This window comes from Chiloscyllium plagiosum, chromosome 18, assembly GCF_004010195.1.
Source record: "Chiloscyllium plagiosum isolate BGI_BamShark_2017 chromosome 18, ASM401019v2, whole genome shotgun sequence".
Classification (NCBI taxonomy): domain Eukaryota; kingdom Metazoa; phylum Chordata; class Chondrichthyes; order Orectolobiformes; family Hemiscylliidae; genus Chiloscyllium; species Chiloscyllium plagiosum.
The window spans coordinates 54,603,270-54,623,187 of record NC_057727.1 but is presented as its reverse complement, the minus strand read 5'-3'; the positions used below and the strand labels follow the sequence as shown (position 1 = coordinate 54,623,187).

Below are 19,918 nucleotides of genomic sequence, written 5' to 3'. Positions count from 1 at the left end.
TGTTAAGCAGCCATGGCACAAAATCAAGTAAACCAAAGAGCAGTAATAGCTGTGTGCTTGCCGAGATGGATTCTCTATAGAAAGTCACTGAAAGATAACCGGTGCAATTAGTTAAAAAGGTCTGTGAATGAACTGGGAGGGAAGTGTTTTCAGAACTTTCGTGGTTAAAAAAACAGAGAGAGTGAAATGCATGCTTATAATTTGTCAACAGTGTAAGGTATGGCATAATATATATGTATGGCCCACTGATGCTCATAATCCATTTCTTTTAATTGAAGGTGTGCCAAATGCTTGGTTTCTATAACAACAATTGGAGCTGCTCCGATAGCAGATAGCACTTCACCATCTGCGACCAAGCAAGCTCCTTCTGCTGCAATGTCAACCTGCTGCTGAGCTTAGGACGTCATCATGGGCCCTTTCCCTATTGCGAATAATGTCACAGGCCCGTTATGAAGCAAGATTTACTCTTCACTATTGTGTTTGTGTTGAATGAAAAACCATTTAGTATTTACGTGGTCATTTCGATTATTTGGAAATCTTGCATTTTAATCTCCAATACCAGGCCTTAGCTAAAAGGGGAAGAGTGATCAGCAGGTGGTTGTGAAGAGGGAAGAAGATGGGATATTGGTAGAAGAGAGAGATCAAAGACTTAAGAAGAAGGACAAGCAGGTGGGAAGGAGGAATAGCGGAATGTAGAATTGGGACGGAAAAGGTGGGCGTGGATTTGGAAAATTTAATCTGGATCATTTTTCATTGAATTTCCTCACCATTTGTGAAAATCCAGTCGGTTCCCTTGTGCCATGACTGAGTCCTTCACTACCTGATGTTCACAGTCTGAGACTGGAAAACTGACTTTGCTAGTAGGGCAAACTGCAGGCTCAAAGCTAACTTCTAACACTCTGATGCACATTTGATCATTTATTATTACAAACTAGGCAGAAATTTGCACAGAATAACTGAGCTGTAGAAATGAAAGATACATACATACACTGACTAATAAAGATGGAACTGTCAGGCTTCATCAAAAGATAATCAATTTATAAACAACATGAATTTTGTGGCAAGGGTAAAATCTATCATTGGTTTGTGTAAAGCCGTCATGGCAGATGGAAGAAATATTAGTTGAAAGCAGCCAGGTAATTAATAAACTGTACAGACCAATTTAATAGATTCTGTGCCACTTGTTTGATTACAACTATGAAATGTCACAAAAATAACTATCTACTTTTATTTCTAGACATACCAAACTATTTTCTCAAAAAAGAAAGAGGCAAGTGAATATAATTACTCCAATGTGCTCACTCCCATCAAGGCGGCAGTTAGCCTTAAGTTCACAATATGCATGTACCATACCTACCATCTGGACAGTTTTCAGCCCAACAATCTGGAAAAACCTTTCTGTGAAATATTCTACTTTTGCTGAAGGAAGAACTAAGAGTGTTTTAATCACTGGAGAGAGGAACAATTAGCGTCCTCCAAAGAATTTCTTTCAAAACAGCTGTCATTACTTGGCTTTGCAGCAGGGAATATATTTCTTTCTGTTGGACCTGACTAATGGAGCCTTTGAAAAAAATTGAAAATGGCACAGGCTTGATGGTAAGAACTATTGCTTTTTGTTATTCAGCACCATGGTCGCTAATACCTGGAAAAAGACTCATTTGTATTCAATTAAAGAAAAACTGTGTGAGATCTTTACAAATGTATATGAATACCTGCCTGTCCAACTTGGAAAATAACATCAATATCGTTTGATTAACAAAGTGCCTCCCAACCATGACACAAATTAAATACAGTGTAGCAATGCTGGACATGGACTTAATAATGCTTTTTAATACAATCCACATACTAATTTAAAATGTTTCTCTGATTGTTTCTCCCTTTCCCCTCCCTTGCACTCTTTCTTGCCCAGAAGCCCAACTTGTTGCTGCGTAAGTTCTGAGTCATGTTTTTCTTTGGAGCCTTTTCTAATTGATTCATCAACATGCCTCATTTAATTTTACTATGTCAACTATCAGTATAGTTTCAGGTTCTGGCCAGCAGGTGACTCTGCAATGCAAGATACTGATAACATTTTGACAAACTCTCTCGCTCTTCTGCATCACTGCTCATCATTGTTCCAAGTTCAATCCAGTCATCATGGAAAACTTCTGCCAACCTTAAACTCAACTTCTCTAATGTGCTCCTTATTGATCTCTTATTCTTAGGCCTTCACAATCCAAAATATGTTCAAAACAATTCCCACCTTTGGTGACTGTCTATGTGGAGTTTGAACATTCTCCCCGTGTCTGTGTAGGTTTCCTCCTGGTGCTCTGGTTTTCTCCCGGTCAGGTGAATTAGCCATGCTAAATTGCCCATAGTGTTAGGTGCATTAGTCAGGGGTGAATATAGGGTCGAGGATGGGTCTGGATTGATTACTCTTTGGAGGGTCAGTGTGAAGTCGTTGGGCCAAGTGGCCTGTTTCCATACTGTAGGGTGTCTAATCTAATCTAAAACACATCAGCACATCTACTCTCTCACACTTGCTTCTGATCCCATTTTCATTGCCCTTGTATTCCATCACATTGAATTTTAAAAGCTCATCCTTATCTTCATATTCCACCATGGCCTTATTCCACCTGAAAGCTCCTCCAGCCTTTCAAATTGACCTTTGCATCCAGCCTCCATTCAGCAAAAGATTGAATAGAGCGTTTGCTATGAACTTTTCTCCAAGGCTTATTTGCTCCTGAGAGTGGGAACATGATTTCTGAATGCCATCACAGGTCGACTGTGATACTGATTCATCTTCTTCCTCCTCTTGAGCGTAATGAAGATGTAACTTACTTACAGGGACATAATGATCAGAAGTAACAAGTGTCTGGGACTATTTCAGGAGGAGAGGCGGCAATTAACAGACCTCTTCCTTCAATCAAAAGTAACAGTGGGTGATCCCTGCTACCCCAAGTATTGGTGCTGCTCATTTGCTAACAGTCCCAAGAGTCAAACTTTACAGTAGGGTAGGGAAATGACCTGTTTCCCCTAGGCCCTGTCCTCCTGTCATTATTTAAGTGCAGGGCCAGTTTGGTGTTGCATAGCTGAGATTTTTGTTTAATGAAAGACAGTAACTTGTAGGATAATGCTATCAATAGTTGGGACTCTGCAATTGCCCTCCCCATTTTATTTTCCTTCATTTATTGTCACAATCCAGATTATTTTGGATTCTGTAGTTTGATTAGTTTTAATCACGATGGAATTTCAAGTTTCAAGATGACATAGAATCTGTTTGTTGATATAATTCATTGTTAAAAACTTGCTTGCAGCCCTTGGAGTGAAAGAACATCTTTGCCTGTAACACTGGGATAACTAGGGAATAGTTCTTAACCATGACTGTCACAACAGGCTGAGGTTCAAACTCAGTGTGTTACACTCAGGCTCTTCAGTCCCACTCCAGTAGACTTGAAATTGGCTATTTAACTTCTGTCCTTGTCTATTCTTCACAGGAAAAAATGCAGCAATTTGGGACATAACCTACAGAGACTGGTTTCCTGTGGAGGTGTGGGTTATCAAGCCATCACTATATATGTAGTTAGATTAGATCACTGTCAATCTGTTTGACTTTCTTCTCCCACCCTCGCCTACCAGTTTGAAAGGCTGTTGTTTGAAGTTACTATCACAACCATAGATGTGAAATTCTATTTAATTTCCATCTGAAGACATTTTTGGTTGTGCGAGGACTGTTTTTAAAAACATATTTTTGAATTTAAGTTACAAACATCCACAGTACTTTGGGTTCTGGTCTGTAGACATAGAATTTCACATCTGAACTCTGCAGACTGTGCAATTTTCTCTGCTTAGTTAAAAAGCTTCTGCAAAGCCATATTTTAAACAAGCTTTCAGTTACCTCATCACAAGGTCTTGGCTTTAATTTCTATATATTTCCTTTTATTTAATTTGTCCTCACAGTACAAATACCTGGGAGGCTTTCCATTTGGAAGGCACGATACAAATGCAGGTCACTGTCACTATGCTGGCAAGTCTCACTGATTAGGAAAGGAGAAATTCAGCCTGATCCTACTATGATGTAATATGCATGATGTAGCATTTTTTTTGAGGAAAAACAGGAGGTTATCAAACTCTTAAGACTGTGAATTGGAAGAAACAGCTATATTACACTGATAGATGTGATTGATCAGCAAACTCTCTCACGTTTGAGTAATGTGAAGTGACTGTGTTGGGATAGATGGATTTTTACTGTGTTGCAAAATCTTTCAAATTGTGTTACATAGACATAGCTTGAATCATTCGGCTTTATCATCTTTTCTTTTGTGCAATATTCTTTTGTTTATTGTTAAAGCCAAATGTATGTGTACTTGTGTTTCAATGAAAGACCCCACCATTAAATGAAAACAAAAACAAAACATGATCGATCAAGCCAGATTTGAGTCTGAGATCTGACATGTCCTATCATAGATTGGATCATAATACTATTCTCTGAGATGGTGAAGCCATTATAGCAATCCCATCCCTGCCTTGGCCAAGATAAACAAACATGGCATTTGAAACCGGGTGCTTCCTATGACTCAGTTTCATACCATATCGCTTCCTCACTTTGAAACTGTTTGCCATCATTTGTTTCCACAAAGCCCAAACATGACACCTCTGAAACTTTTTGTCCTCCAAAGTTCTCAAGTGGACTGCATAAGGTTCATATGGAAGAAGGGAGTGTAGGTCTAGAAGAGTCTATAATTAGAAGAACAAATGTTCTTGCAGATTTGAAAGGCAGAATGAGATATTAGGGATTGAAAATAGTGAGGTCATCAAGGGATTTAAATATGATAATGAGACTTTTGGATCTGAAAAGTTGGAGAACTAGAAAATCAATGTAAAGCAACAAGCACAAATGCGGAGTGTCTGTTGGTGTGTGTTAGGATATGGGCAAGTGTGTTGATGCCTCTGACATTTGTGCTCATTTTCACAATGTCATGTTTGAACCTTTCCAATCAAGATTCTGCCCTGAAGCAACTCTATGCAAAATCATAGATGACACTATATCTATGATTGACAGCATGGTGTATGGTCACTCCTTATTCTTCTTAAAATCCCTGTAGTCTTGATGTAGTTGAACTCACCGCCCTTCTCTAATACCTTTACTTTATTGGCCAATTGAGTGGATCTCTCTTCATTTGTTTCTATTCTTATGTTTATAATCACATCCACTGAATAGTTTCCCTTCATGCCCCTACACTATTACCTCAGGAGGCCTCTAACTCTCCTCTATCACTTGAGCCAGTCATTGATGAACATTGATTTTCTCCAGTTTAAAACTGGAACAACCAATGCATTGCCTGCAACCCCAGCCACAAATATCAGACAAGTGCCTCTAAGCTTATTTGTCTACTTGACCACTGTCTCGAGTTGAAGCTGTTAATAACCCTGGAACCTTTTTTTTTAAACTTAAGATAAACTTCCAACCCCACTTTTTTTGCATTACAAATATTGCCAACCTCCAACTCTGTAACATTCAGTCTTTGCCACAGCCGTTTCAGTCCTTGTGTTTTTACTTTCGCTAATCACGATGATTTTATTCTTCTGCTAGCTAACCTCAATCCTTATTCACTTTAAGTCCATCTAAAACGATGCTGCCCATATCCTAACACACACCACAAACACTCCGCATTTGTGCTTGTTGCTTTACATTGATTTCCTAGTTCTCCAACTTTTCAGATCCAAAAGACTCATTATCGTATTTAAATCCCTTGATGACCTCACTATTTTCAATCCCTAATATCTCATTCTACCCTTCAAATCTGCAAGAACATTTGTTCTTCTAATTCTAGACTCTTCCAGACCTACATTCCCTTCTCCCATATGAACCTTATGCAGTTCTTAAATTCTGGAATTCTCTTACTCGGTCTCTTTTACTCTGTTCTTTAAGACTCTTTTGGTCATCTTTTTAATATATCCTTCCTCAGGGTGATATCAATTTTTCTTCGATTACCATGACGTAAAGAGCCTTGGAAAGTTTTCACATTTAAAGATCAATGTAAGTTATTTTTTGTGAAAGTGACTTGACACTGAATGCTTTCAGCTCCTATCACTTTCCTTTTGATAGTTTCATGACCAGCCTCTCATTCTCCATGTCCTCTTAATTTCAGCCAATCTAAAATGTTGCTGTCCATATCCTATGCCACGGTAGGTAGTTCTCACCCAACAGCATTACCTTTCCTGACCTGGATCAGCTACCAGTCATTATAGGCCTTGAATTTAAAATAGTCATCCTAGTTTTTAAATCCCTTCTTGGCCAAATCTAGCTTGGCTCAAACTTTGATAAGAGCTGAAAATGTGTTGCTGGAAAAGCGCAGCAGGTCAGGTAGCATCCAAGGAGCAGGAGAATCGACGTTTCGGGCATGATCCCTTCTTCAGGAATGAGGAGAGTGTGCCAAGCAGGCTAAGATAAAAGGTAGGGAGGAGGGACTTGGGGGAGGGGCATTGGAAATACGATAGGTGGAAGGAGGTTAAGGTGAGGGTGATAGGCCGGAGTGGGGGTGGGGGCGGAGAGGTCAGGAAGAAGATTGCAGGTTAGGAAGGTGGTGCTGAGTTCGAGGGTTGGGACTGAGACAAGGTGGGGGGAGGGGAAATGAGGAAACTGGAGAAATCTGAGTTCATCCCTTGTGGTTGGAGGGTTCCTAGGCGGAAGATGAGGCGCTCTTCCTCCAGCCGTCGTGTTGCCATGATCTGGCGGTGGAGGAGTCCAAGGACTTGCATGTCCTTGGTGGAGTGGGAGGTCTGGCATTTGATGAATTGCATCTTTTCATAACTTTACCATATGTATCTGTATCTTCAACCTTCTAGGCTTTATAGTACTGTGATTCCTACCCTAATTATAATTATTTTGTTAGCAATTCAGCTGTCCCTCTTAATATTTATTTATTTGAAATCTATTTCTGCATACTTGGAGGCATTTTCCTACACTGAGGGCACTACATAAGTACAAAATTGTTATTGTTAAATTATTCAAATAATCATTTCATTATGCAAATATTATACGGTTTATGTTTAACTCAAATATTATGCACTACTGATATTAATATGCTTGAGGTGACCAATATCTTTGGGGCAAGTTTTACTTCCAATGAGGAATGGTGATCTGGTAGCTACCCCTGGCTTGCAAGGAGTGTTAAGAAAACAGCTTCTATTTCCCCAAAACTGTCCTCACTTTACTCTAGCTGCTGGTTTGAAACCAAGTTCAAATTGCAGATCCAGAATAAACCAAAACATTTCAGCCTCATTAACATGTTTAAAGTCCTGGGAGAAGATTGTCTGATCACTCCTTTAGGGATGGTACCAGCTTTTCACTCTCACCCACTTGCAATTGTCCACCAATGTTAAAATCCCTCTCTTTATTTTGGTACCTCTAAAATGTGAGAGGCAATTCCAGATGAGAGGCAAAATAAAGACATCTCTGTTCTGCAAAACCTCTGGTGCAAAACACATTGCATCATTTTTATAATTTCTAACGATGGCTATTCTATAATCCCTCTGATAGGCAATACCATCATGATATCAGCTCGCACCTTATTAAAGGTGGATTTGTAGGCTGATCCTCTACAGACTGGTCCAAATTCAGCCCATTCGGAAGTTTTACAGTGAGCTAAATCAAAAATCACAATCTATGGTTGCTCTAAGGCACCGTATGTATGGCATGGTGGGGATCAGTGGTTAGCACTGCTGCCTCACAGTGCCAGGAACCCAGGTTCCATTCCAGCCTCTGGCGACTGTCTCTGTGGAGTTTGCACATTCGGCCCATGTCTGCGTGTGTTTCTTCCGGATGCTCCGGTTTCCTCCCACAATCCAAAGATGTGCAGGATAGGTGAATTGGAGGAGAAAGTGAGGACTGCAGATGCTGGAGATCAGAGCTGAAAATGTGTTGCTGGAAAAGCGCAGCAGGTCAGGTAGCATCCAAGGATCAGGACAATCGACGTTTCGGGCCTGAAGAAGGGCTCATGCCCGAAACGTCGATTCTCCTGCTCCTTGGATGCTGCCTGACCTGCGGCGCTTTTCCAGCAACACATTTTCAGGATAGGTGAATTGGCCATGCTAAATTGCCCATAGTGTTCAGGGATGGGCAGGTTAGGTCCATTAGTCAGGGGTAAATATACAGGAGTAAGGGAGGGGAATGGGTCTGAGTGGGTTACTCTTCAGAGGGTCGATGTGGACTTGGGCCAAATGGCCTGTTTCCACACTGTAGGGATTCTATGATTCTACTCCAGACATAGTGCTAGTCACATTGTTATTCATGTGTGCTGATGCCTAGTTTCTGCTAATAATGCACAGATTATCACTTGATAAACATGTGCTGATCGTTTTCAGTTAATTGTTATCCTTCAGTAATCATAGAACCATGGAACAATTTGTACTTTCTGTGACATCAGCTTCCAACAATAAAACAAAATGCAACCATTAAATGAGATTCACTAGCAGTGCATAATTTATATTTTTACATGAAACATAAATAAAATGAGATGGTGATGTCTCTGTTCTCTCAAAATCAGGCTGAGATGTGATGTCCTCCAAGATGGAACAAGGGGCTAGCTCTTATTGCCTTAGCATAAGTATGAACAGGAAATTGGCTGAGGCAGGTTGCTGGTAGTTACAGACTGGATTCTCGAGCCAACACCATTAGAAAATGAGAGAACATTAGCGAGATGTAACCCAGTAAGTTATTTCAGAGTTTATGTTCAAAAACATAAGTGAACTCCCTGCATATTACATCAGTGTGACTGATCAAACATATGGCTTTCTCCCACACGGATAAGCAAGAGAAAAGCTTGGCAAGGATCTTCTCTCAAAAATATACTTTTGCTTTAATGTGCTGTGGGGAGGTAAGCATAATCCACAGGCAACGGTGCCATATGAAAAAAAAGACTTGTTAAATTTTCCTAGATCCAGAAGGCAGCTCAGTGAAGAACTCCAGGATGCCAATCTAATGGCAAGGAGCATTAAGAATAAAGTAGGTTACATTTTTTTTCTCTGACGTAGGGTGAGTAATCAGAATAAGAATATTTTTCTGAGGGTTCCTAACAAGGGACAAGTGTTACTTTAACAACTTTAAAATGGACTCTAGCAGACAACCTGGTCACAACACAATAAAAATACAAAGCAAACCTGCTCTTCGACAGGCACCACAGTGCACTTACAATTTAACAGTCCTCAAGCTTGAAATTGCTGCTAATCATTGGCCTCATCTCTCAGGTTTACAGTATCATTGCTTGCACCATGACCATTGTTGTCTTGGTACAACGACCTATAACCCTTTGGCACATCATGAGGCTTTTCTATTATTCACTTGTTAAAATAATTTTTAAATTCTAATTTTTTTCACTAATAAATGAAAATTAAAAGCTAATACACAATCTAAATTAACCGCAGTGTATCATCTATACTAGTTAGTCTGGATGTCATGAAGTAACTTTTTTCAGTAACTGACTTTTCAGCTTCTCTGAAAACCTGTTGGCTAAGAACCCACAATATTTCATTATATAAAGTAACTTAGTTGAGACTCATTAAAGTCATTAGTCTGCTCACAGGCACATTCTCACTGATAAACCAATTCCTTCTCTTCCGACATGAGAACATCCTGGTTCTTACTCCTCATTATGGACCGATTAGGCTGAACTGCAGAATGTGTATGTCTAATTGTTATTATTGACCGTTGCAATTGTAGGAAGCCCACAGACATTATTAGTACAGGTAGACAGGCTGGAGGCTGGAAGAACACAGCAAGCCAGGCAGCATCAGGAGGTGAAATTGACGTTTCGGTGTAACCCTTCTTCAGGACTGATGGTGGATGTGGGGGGAGCTGCAGATAAAGGGGGAAGTGAGGATGAGTGAGGACAGGTTGAGGGTACGATCTGATTGTTCAATGAGAGGAATGAATCTGGTTGATTAGATTAGATTAGATTAGAGTGTGGAAACAGGCCCTTCGGCCCAACAAGTCCACACCGAGCCGCCGAAGCGAAACCTACCCATACCCCTACATTTACCCCTTACCTAACACTACAGGCAATTTAGTATGGCCAATTCACCTGACCCCTCACATCTTTGGATGGTGGGAGGAAACCAGAGCACCCGGAGGAAACCCACGCAGACACGGGGAGAACGTGCAAACTCCACACAGTCAGTCGCCTGAGGCGGGAATTGAACCCGGGTCTCTGGCGCTGTGAGGCAGCAGTGCTAACCACTGTGCCACCGTACCGCCCACAAATTTGGTGCCAGGGAGCAGTGGAAGGGAGGGAAAGGAGCTGGGAATGAAGTCCGGGAATGGGGAGGGAGGTTATTTGAAATTGGAGAACTCAATGTTGAGTCCTCCTGGCTGTAGGGTGCCCGGGCAGAAGCTAAGGTGTTGTTCCTCTAATAGGACCTGCGGTTTGTTTTGGCAATGGAGAAGGTCAAGGATGGTCATGTCAAAAAGGGAGTGGGAGAAAGTCAGACTGGGAGGTCTGGTCAGCCCCTGCAGACCCTGCTGCAATGTTCGGTGAACCGTCCCCTAAGTTTATGTTCACTCTCCCCGATGTAGAGAAGACCACATTGGGAGCACCTGATGCAGTAAAGTAGATTGCGAGAGAGGCAGGATGAACCTCTGTCTTACTTGGAAGGGCTGTTTGGGGCCTGGATGGAGGTAAGCAGGTGTGGGGGTGGGGTGCCAGCAGGCTTTGCAGCTTTTCAAGGAATAGTTGAGCACCCAAAAAGGCATATTTTCCTTGAAGTTATGAAGTTGCTTGAAATCCCATCAACAGACAAACACAATCAATGTACTGAGCTGCATTACATGTTTGACGAGGGGCTTAAAAATATGAATACTTGAATTTCTTATAATCCTCCTCTTAAAAGAGATGGTAAAAAAGGTATGGTTAGTAAGTTTGCGAATGACAGTGAGAAAGGTCCTGATCAATTGGGACAATGTGCAGATGGAGTGGCAGATGGAATTTAATTTGGATAAATGCAAGGTATTGCATTTTGTTTAAAACAAACAAGGCCAGGATTATACAATTCAAAGTAGGGCTTTGGGCGGTGTTGTGGAACACAGAAACCTGGGGATTCAGGTACGTCATTGTACCTGCTCCCCTCCAGGTATTCCGGTTTCCTCTCACAGTCCAAAGATGTGCAGGTTAGGTGGATTGGCCATGCTAAATTGTCCACAATGTCCATAGATGTGCAGGCTAGTTGGATTAGCCATTGGAAATGCAGGGTTACGTGGATACGTAGAGGGGAGAGTCTGGGCGGGATGCTCTTCGCTAGACTCAATGGATTGAATGGCCTGTTTCCACGCTGTAGAGATTCTATGATTCATTGAAGTTTGTGTCACAGATAGACATGGTGGTTGAGAAGGCGCTTGACATACTTGCATTCATTGCTCAGACCTTTGAGTATTGGAATTGTTATATTGTATAAAATGTTGGTGAGGCCTCTTCTGGAGTATTGTATCCAGTTCTGGTCACCCTGTTACAGGAAGGATATTATTAACCTGGAGAGAGTTCAGAAGAGATTTACCAGGGTATTGCTGGGAATGGAGTGTTTGAGTTATAAGGAGAGGTTGGATAGGCTGGGACATTTTTCACTGGAGCGTAGGAGATTGAGGGGTGACCTTATAGAGGTTTATAAAATCATGAGAGGTATCAATAATGTGTATGTCTTTTCCCTAATATGGAGGATTTCAAGATGAGGGGTCATATTTTTAAGGTGTGAGGACAGAGATTTAAAAAAGACAAGAGAAGCATCCTTTTTACACAGACTTTGGTTCATATGTGGAATAAACCTTCAGAGAAAATGGTGGATGCAGTACAGTTAGAATATTTAAAAGACATTTGGATATGTACATGGATAAGAAACGTTTGGAGTGATAATGGGCCAGGAGCAGGCAGGTGGAACTAGTTTAATTTGGGATACTGGTCGGCAAGGACTGGTTGGACCGAAGAGTCTGTTTCTGTGCTGTATGATACTATGACTCTATAATAATATCAATAATAAATATAATATCTATAATAATATTGACTCTGCGTCAATCCTTACCTTAAGGTTAATTTATAAACTGCGAACTGAGTGAATAGCCAAGGTCTTTTTCCCAGGGTAGGGGAGTCCAAAATTAGAGGGCATTGGTTTAAGCTGAGAGGGGAAAGATTTAAAAGGGACTTGAAGTGCAACTTTTTCATGCAAAGGGTGGTGCTTGTATAGAATGAGCTGAGTGTGAGTTATGCAGAGTGTAACTGACAGCTGGAATAAGACTGAATTGTTTTTAACAGATTCAAGTGGCAGTAGAATAGGCACACATCCTTTTTTTTTTAGGGACCTGAAACTGTGGTGTGTTACCATGAGATTCAATCATTGTGTGAACGGTTCAGTGTTGTCCACTGTGATATTCTCCTAAACAGGAAGTGGAGAATGCTAAGAAATCTTTTAAAAGGGAGAAAAATCTAATGATAGAATTTTCAGTGCAAATTATTCATTCATCTCCAGACAATTATTTGCAAGTCTATCAAATATTAATTAAATAGCTTAACTCGTAGCTTAACTTTTATTATCGTGGTACTTCAAGCCTGAAGCAGATTCTATTGATGTGGGTTACAGGGGAATCTATGTGACAGCTACTGAAGTGGATTTCAGTAGAAGCTAGTGTAAAGAGTCATCCAGACTTGAAACGTTAGCTTGCTGCCTCTCCATGGATGCTGTCTGACCTGCTGTGATCTCCAGCATTTGTTGTTTTCAGTACAAAATGCAAGGTGACTATTGAGACTGCAGTGTTAGCCAATTAGTCAGAGACTGGGCAAGCTATTCAGCGAACGTACTTTAAAGCAAAGAAAGTTCACTTGTGAAGTAAATAACAAACTGAATCAAATTAAATAATGCATGAAATAGATTTCAATACAAGTCACCTTTCAGAATGTACTAAATGCTTTATTTATTTTTTTAAGGCGTTGCTCCTGTTTTTATAGCCACATTTTGCACAGCAAGAGCCCACAGCAAGCATGATAATGATCAGTATTCCATTTATATGATAATAATTAATTAACCAGGATGCCAGAGATAACTCCCCTTGTCTTCTTCAAAATACTATTACAAAACATCATATGCCCAACTAAGACAGTGCTCAAAGCCTCGGTTTAAAGCCTCATCCAAAAAAAACCAAATAGGCTAACAATGCAGTGGTTTCTCGATAGGACACCGAGTGTCAGCTAGGAGAAAGTCAGGTCTGCAGATGCTGGAGATCAGAGTTGAGTGTCGCTGGAAAAGCACAGCAGGTCAGGCAGCATCCGAGGAGCAGGAGAATCGACGTTTTGGGCCGGAGTCCTTCATCAGGAATAAAGGGCTCTGGCCCGAAACGTCGATTCTCCTGCTCCTTGGATGCTGCCTGACCTGCTGTGCTTTTCCAGCGATACACTCTCGACACTGAGCATCAGCCTTGATTGTTATGCTCAGGTCCTGGAGTGGGAGTTGAAATCACATCCATCACAGATCACCAACTGAGTCATGGCTGCCACAGATAAATGGAAGGAGAAACAGGAAATAGTTAGTAAGTTAGGACAAAAAAACATAGATGACGTTTCTCATCAGAAATAATTTTGGGGTTGAGGAGTTAGTAATTTTGACTGAAAGTAAATCTTTTCATCATAACAGTCTCCTGTAATTCACCTTCAAAGAAACTGCAGTGAATGTCATCTTTGCATTTGTTATTGTGATGCACAAGCACTCACAGCAGCCCTCAAAGCATTCGATAGTCTCTGTTAAGCCAACAGCTGCTCTTAGGGAATTCAGCAATACGATGGAACAGTGGGGCTCCTACATCATACTGAGGGTCCTCAGATAACAACATTGTGCACCAGAAAGAAACTAAAAGACTCAACCAGAATGTGTGAAATCTTTGATGAGTTTGTTTTGTCAAAATTTTATTAATTGATGTAGCTTTCACAGCAGTTTAGAAGAATGCGGTTTGAAGCAGTACATTCCATTACTTCTTGATGCCCTATGAGCTGCATTCATTTTCACTGATATATTTATGCTCAAAAGGCAACTCGATATAGTTCATTTAACATAATGAAAGTGCAATGTTTCCTTGTGCTGGCATGTAGAGCCTTCCTTAGACCACTAACATACGTAGAAGCAAAGTGGAACTGTTTCCACTCTAGTCCAACAATATGTTCTAACTTAATTTGTAATGCACAGTTGCTTTTGGAAAATTTGCATGTACCCTCGTAGTTTAACTCTTTTGCTTGTAAAAACATGCACTCATACTCTCAGCAGTTTTGCTAGTTATAAAAGGTGGTAGCCAGAAAGAATAGGTCCTCAAACTCTGCTCATCTCAAATCTATAGTGCAATCTATAGTTGCTTTAGCATTGAAAGCATTTTGTTTGCTCCATCTAGAACTGTTGAGCTCGGTAATTCGAAAATGTGTCAAAATAACGATTCATGTCCCAGTGTCTCTGAGTAGTTAGCTTTAATAGACTAGGTGCAGAGAAGATTCTTCCTCTTATGAAGGAATTCAAAAATAAGGTCCATAGTCTTCTATTAAAGAGTTCAAAAGAAATTCTTTACCAAGCGAATGTTTAAAATGTGGACCTTGCCTATGGAGACAAAGAACCTCGATGCATTTAAAAGGAACCTAGCTTAAGCACATGATGGAGAAAGGCAGACTGATGAGATTTGATGCAGTAGGCTGGGAGGAGGTTCAAATGGAGCATAAACGCTAGCCAGTCGGAATCTATAGAAGGTTTCATTACTGTATTGTTGAAACAATTCTGTGTACCATTGTGTAAGTCTTAAATTCAGTCCATTAAGATAGCTGAGCTCAGCTTGGCTCGCGATCTGGGCAATACAGTTGGGCTCAGCCACTGTGGGTTAGACATTAGAAGCTGACTTCAGTATTTGCAAGTCAAGGGGGGAAATCTATTAGAGTCAAAGAGATATACAACACGGAAACAGACCCTTTGGTCCAACTCGTCCATGCCGACCAGATATCCCAACCCAATCTAGTCCCACCTGCCAGCACCCGACCAATGTCTCTCCAAACCCTTCCTATTCATAAACCCATCCAGATGCCTTTTAAATGTTGCAATTGTACCAGCTTCCACCACTTCCTCTGGCAGCTCATTCCATACACATACCACCCTCTGTGTGAAAAAGTTGCCCGTTAGGTCCCTTTTAAAGCTTTCCTCCACACCCTAAACCAATGCCCTCTAATTCTGGATACCCCGACCCCAGGGAAAAGACTTTTCCTATTTATCCTATCCATGCCTCTCATAATTTTGTAAACCTCTATAAGATCACCCCTCAGCCTCCGACGGTCCAGGGAAAACAGCCCCAGCCTATTTAACCTCTCCCTATAGCTCAAATCCTCCAACCCTGGCAACATCCTTGTAAATCTTTTCTGAACCCTTTCAAGTTTCATGACATCGTTCCAATAGGAAGGAGACCAGAATTGCACGCAGTATTCCAACAGTGGCCTAATCAATGTCCTGTACAGCCGCAACATGACCTCCGAACTCCTGTATTACCAATAAAGGAAAGCATACCAAACACCTTTCTCACTAACCGATCCACCTGCAATTCTACTTTCAAGGAGCTATGAACCTGCACTCTAAAGTCTCTTTGTCGAGCAACACTCCTAGGACCTTACCATTAAGTGTACAAGACCTGCTAAGATTTACTTTCCCAAAATGGAGCACCTCCCATTTATCTAAATTAAACTCTATCTGTCACTCCTCTGCCCATTGGCCCATCTGATCAAGATCCCATTGTAATCTGAGGTAACCTTCTTCGCTGTCCACCTCCAATTTTAGTGTCATCTGCAAAAGTACTAACTACACCTCTTATGCTCACATCCAAATCATTTATATAAATGACGAAAAATAGTGGACCCAGCACCGATCCTTGTGGCACTCCACTGGTCACAGGCCTCCAGTCTGAAAACAACCCTCTACCACTACCTTCTGTCTTCTACCTTTGAGCCAGTTCTGTATCCAAATGGCTAGTTCTCCATGTATTCCATGAGATCTAACCTTGCTAACCAGACTCCCATGGGGAACCTTCTTGAATGCTTTACTGGAGTCCTTATAGTCCACCACTCTGCCCTCATCAATCCTCTATGTTACATCCTCAAAACACACCATCAAGTTTGTGAGACATGATTTCCCACGCACAAAGCCATGTTGACTATCCCTAATCAGTCCTTGCCTTTCGAAATACATGTACATCCTGTCCCTCAGGATTTCCTCCGACAACTTGCCCACCATCGACGTCAGGCTCACTGGTCTATAGTTCCCTGGCTTTTCCTGACCACCTTTGTTAAATAGTGGCACCATGTTAGCCAACCTCCAGTCTTCCAGCACCTCACCTGTGACTATCGATGATATAAATATCTCAGTAAGAGGCCCAGCAATCACTTCCCTAGCTTCCCACAGAGTTCTAGGGTACACCTGATCAGGTCCTGGGTATTTATTCACTTTTATGTGTTTCAAGACATCCAGCACTTCCTCCTCTGTAATATGGACATTTTTCAAGATGTCACCATCTATTTCCCTATTCTATATCTTTCATGTCATCTTGCTCTTGATCACCACTTGCTTTAAATGCAGGTGGTCACTGGAAATACAAATCTCAGCAGAGGAATAGGATAAGGCTCACATTATTATGTTGAACACCATGGTCAAAGTTCACATTTCAGGCAAATACTGATAAAGGCAAAAACTAGGCAAACCCTAGTAAGAAGGTAATGTTTTCAGAGTGGAAGCGGAAGAGAGGTGAGAACCATGTTGAAGCTATAATGATGACTTTAAATGCTGTTCCCATGTCCACTGCCATGCATAGAAAGAATAGCACCTTGATTGTAATTTAAATAAAGGTATTGTCCCTCACAATTACTTTGAATATAACTGAAAGGAACCAAGTGAAAAGCATTAGCAGCACTTATGTGTTTTTGTTTTGCTTTCACCAGAACCAGAATCTATCGTGTCTGAAATGTAAAGTTAGCATTGCACTTAGTAATTTAGCTGTGTTTTGATAAATGAGCAAACAAATCATGCATTGATTTTACTTCTGCTTGCCAAGATAATTGAGCTATAAACTTTATTTGAGGAAGAATATCAAAACTCTGTGTGCCCACAGCCCCCTGAGCACAAAGGACAAATAATGGGGTGGCTATTCATGTTGAAAAGAGGTAGGTTTGCACTATAAATCTCCTTTCATTTAGAAAGTACGCCAAGACTGGACAAATTCATTTGCCATAGGATCCTGACAGCTAGCAATAATGCAAAATATTTATCACAATACCATGACTGTAATTAAACATTGACCTAGAGGTCAAAAGGCAGTGTGCCAATCACCTAGGCAATTTCCACAGTATTTCAAGAATAGTTTGTTCGAGGGAGTAGTACTTAGCCTGTGAAAATATTTTTATGTATTGCAAAATAAGGTAGCTTCTGTAAATTAAGGGTTAAGTATACTCTTGTCAGAGCAGGCAATCCATAAAACACAAAGATGAAGCTTGCCATATTTTCTGTTACGAGAGAGCTGCTGACAGTTCCATTACACACCACTAGCCTTAATGAAAGCTACTCTTCAACTTAGTCCGACAAGTCACTTGATTAAACCAGCATTTCCCAACTCCAGGTACACAATTTGTTATTCTACTCACATTCTGTTCACTATGTTGTTCACATTATACATTTACAATCAGTGTTTACTTGAGACATTGCCTTGCAAAAATATCATAGTTAACCAGTAAATGTGTATGTATCATATGGATAATATAAAGAAACTATGAGACCTGAATACAATTTTCATCTCAATATTCTCAGAGTCAAACAGTTATAGCACAGAAACAGACCCTTTGGTCCAACTCAACTATGCTGACCAGATATCCTAAATAAATGTAGTCCCATTTGCCAGCAATTGGTCCATATCCCTCTAAACCCTTCCTATTCATGTACCCATCCAGATGCCTTTCAAATGTTGTGATTGTATCATCCTCCACCACTTGATCTGGCAACTCATTCCATACACGCACCAGAAGAAGTTGCCCTTGAAGTCCTTTTTAAATCTTTCCCCTCTCACCTTAAACCTATGCCTTCTATTTTGGACTCCCCCAACCTGGGGAAAATTCCTGGTCTATTTACCCTAACCATGCCTCTCAGGATTTAATAAATTTTTCTAAGGTCACCCCTCAGTCCCTGACACTGCAGGGAAAACAGCCCAGGCCTATTCAGTCTCTCCCTCTAGCTCAAACCCTCCAACTCTGGCAACTTCCTTGTAAAGCTTTTCTGAACCCTTTCAAGTTTCACAACATCCTTTCTAAAACAGGGAGACCAAAACTGCATGCAGTATTCCAAACTGGACCTAACCAATATCCTGTAGAGCTGCAACATGACCCCCCCAACTCCTATATTCAATGCACTGTCTTTCGTTCCATTTCACTATACCACGAGTGCTCTTTATTTTTCTTTTTGTTTTGAGATTTTTTAAGGATTTGCAAGTCATTTCACTTGCCTTCGCTTTTTGGAAACAAATGAAAATAGGAAACAATCACATGGGGCATCTATTTTCAGTAAAGGTTTTCTCTGACATACTGAATGATGACTGGCCTTACCTCCATCACAAGCTTTTGCTCAGATTAATGGCAGTAGTCACCAGCACCTTGCATGTATGAGAGACATTCAAATTCCACATCAGAGGCCTGCAGAGGTTCAAAAAATTGGTTGGTCTGCCTGATTCCACCAGTGGTTCTTGTCCATTTCACAGTTGCCAACAGGCAAAGTCTGCTGCCTACCATTTACAGTACAACCGACATGGAGAGTTGCACAACACAAGTTCACACTGTTCAGCATAACAATGTGAATAGCAAGTAGCTGCTATGTACTGCAGCATCAAAACGTTATCTCTAAAACTATTTGTGGACACTGTGACTTATTATATAAGAGGCACATGATTTGTTCTTTGATGACATTTCATACTTTTTGTACAAATGAGTCCTAACCACAATTTAAGCTGCACGAGTTAAACTGATATGTAGACCATAATAAACTAGATGTCAACCTTAAAAATTACTTCCAAAGAAAGCATCGCTGAACAAGACAAGCATTTATTGCACATTCCTATGAACGCTTTACTAACTCACTTCAGAGGGCATTTAAGAGTTAACTGCTTTTTTTCTTGCAATTTGACAGATTCATGGCCATATTTACTGAATACCAGCTTCTGATTTTCAGATTTCTTTTAAACAGAATTCAAATAACCAATCTATGGTTTTTCCTTGTGTTCTCTAGTTTATTAGTCCATTAACACCACCACAACACTACCATAAGACGAATCATGAAAAGTATCTATGTGTAACAGTTGACAAACACTGTCATAACAATGTCAAGGGAAAATAGAATATTGACATTTTTAAAAGGTTTTGTTTACTTTTGGGGAGTGACCTTCTTGCTCTGCTTGAACTTTTACTTTCAATTTCAAGAGGTGGTCTCTGAAGCTGAAGAGCACTCAAATAGTGGTCTCGAAGACACATAAGACAGACTGGCTTCCTTTGGTTGACACCGACATTTTTTACAAACCCACCGACTCCCACAGCTACCTGGATTACACCTCTTCCCACCCTACCTCTTGCAAAAATGCCATCCCGTATTCCCAATTCCTCCGCCTCCACCGTATCTCCTCCCAGGAGGACCAGTTCCACCACAGAACTCACCAGATGGCCTCCTTCTTTAGAGACCGCAATTTCCCTTCCCACGTGGTTAAAGATGCCCTCCAACGCATCTCGTCCACATCCCGCACCTCCGCCCTCAGACCCCACCCCTCCAACCGTAACAAGGACAGAACGCCCCCTGGTGCTCACCTTCCACCCTACCAATCTTCGCATAAACCAAATCATCCGCCAACATTTCCGCCACCTCCAAA

At 40.9% G+C, this 19,918-nt stretch overlaps 1 protein-coding gene across 1 annotated transcript in view; it reads right to left on the bottom strand.

The window, feature by feature from the left end:
• Nucleotides 1-19,918, bottom strand: part of LOC122559103 (protein bassoon-like) — a 505,982-nt gene that overhangs the window by 61,650 nt on the left and 424,414 nt on the right. The window lies entirely within an intron of this gene.